General features: G+C 47.0%; 1 long non-coding RNA gene across 1 annotated transcript; it reads right to left on the bottom strand.

Annotated features, from left to right (window-relative positions):
* Window positions 1-937: 937 nt before the first annotated feature.
* LOC131906072 (uncharacterized) lies at window positions 938-1,326 on the bottom strand. The gene is made up of 2 exons (XR_009378115.1): window positions 1,222-1,326; window positions 938-1,130 (listed from the first exon to the last, which is right to left on the bottom strand). It is a non-coding gene; the product is annotated as an uncharacterized LOC131906072 (long non-coding RNA).
* Between the last annotated feature and the right edge of the window lie 577 nt (window positions 1,327-1,903).

Genomic DNA, 1,903 nt, shown 5'->3' with positions numbered 1-1,903 from the left:
CCAGGCTGGCTGGCCTCGAACTCACCGAGATCTGCCTGCCTCTGCCTCCTGAGTGCTGGGATTAAGGTGCCACCACTGCCCAGCATGGGGCATTTTCTTATTGTTTATTGATATAGGAAGACCTAGCCCACTGTGGGAGGCACCAGCCCTAGGCAGGCGGGTGTTAGCTGTTCAAGAGATAGCTGAGCAAGCCAAAGGAAGCAAGCTAGTAAGCAGTGTTCCCGTATGCTTTCTCAAGCTATAGTCTTGAGTTCGTGCCTTGGCCTCCCTTGATGACTGGAACTTGTAAGCCAAATAAACCCCTTCCTCCCACAAGTAGCTTTTTGTGGGTGTTTGATCACAGCAACAGAAATCTGACTTGAATAGTGCCCATTTACATGGCTACTGTAGAGACTGGAGTAATGAATGTATGTCTTTAGGAGAGTATTTATTTAATGCGATTCTTATCAGTATCATTAGCATTGAGCCACTTTATCTTTATAGGGTGATGCAATCAGGGAGGGGAGATAGTGTGGGACTTCAACGCCATCAAGACTCAGCCCCACTTGGACCAGAACATGACTTGATCAGGGTCCCTTTTCCCTATGTTTCTCAAGAACATTCCAGCCTCTCCTACCCAAGCTCTGTCCATGCTCATCCTGTATCATCTCTCTTGGCTGAGGCAAAGGGCTAGGTTGGGCAACAGGGGTAGCACAGGCTAGGCCTTGGGGATCCCCATTTGCACTCAAGTCACACACACCAGCCTGGGTCTTGATTTAATTTGGCTCTGGCCTCCCAGCACTGATTTCCGAACTCCTGGGGCCTGCCTCTGTAGAGGGTAATTGTAGGAAGTAATTCTAGTTGAGGAGCAATTGTTCTAAGAGTGTGATGGTGTGCTAGAAGCTAATGGACCAGTACTCTTGCATACTAAGGACACATTACAGCCAAACACACAGTGTTCTTGAGAACGGTCTCATTATCCATCAAGGCTCTGCCCTCCTGGAGCTATTACCAGCTAGACTGAGAATATGATCAGTGGGGGATGGGGTGCAGGATGGCTCTGTCCACTTGGTTCCTTCCACCCCATGGCCACACTGGGGCCTGGGGAAGCATTTTCCCACCACGTCATCTTGGTCTGATGTTAAGATTCTCTGGTGAACAAGGAGAACAGTACAGGTTATCTAGGGGCCTGGGCCAAGAGAACTTACACCTTATTTAGAATTGGAAACTCCAGGATCTCACCCTTGGTGCCTGCAGCTCTGGAGAGGCTCTTCCCTGCATCTTGAATAGGCAATAGCCACTTGTGTTCTGCAGAGGATCCCCTATTACGATCAATCCACATGAGTCTATTAAATGGGTAACAGAATTTATTAAGATATAAATTGAGGAAATACACTCACGATTACAGACGGAGTAGACAGCAGAAGTCGTCCTCTGATCTGACTGGGAGTGAATCCACCTCACAGGCAGGAGCAGGGAGAAGGGGCATGTGACCTTTCTCCATCTCCTTATAAGAGGTCACATACAATGGCAGGAAGTACTGCCTCCTTTGGGCTGTATAGCCCAAGGTCATGGGTGGAGCAAACACCACTACATTTCCCCTTTTTGTCTAAATAAAAAGGTTCTAATCTTAATGCAAACTATATACAATAAGAATGATTATCCCTGGGTAGTGGTGGCGCTCGCCTTTAATCCCAGGACTCGGGAGGCAGAGCCAGGTGGATCTCTGTGAGTTTGAGGTCAGCCTGAGCTACAGAGTGAGTTCTAGGGAAGGTGCAAAGCTACACAGAGAAACCCTGTCTCAAAAAAAAAAAACAAAACAGGAATAATTATCAAGTATTGTCCAGAAAAAACAAAGGGTAATAACATAAACAAAAATGGAACTATAACCAACAAGAATTGTTGGAGACCACTAGGTTTCTTA

The sequence above is a fragment of the Peromyscus eremicus genome, chromosome 3 (genome assembly GCF_949786415.1).
Source record: "Peromyscus eremicus chromosome 3, PerEre_H2_v1, whole genome shotgun sequence".
Lineage (NCBI taxonomy): Eukaryota > Metazoa > Chordata > Mammalia > Rodentia > Cricetidae > Peromyscus > Peromyscus eremicus.
Note: the sequence above shows the minus strand (reverse complement) of the source record. Positions and strands in the feature narration are given on the sequence as shown.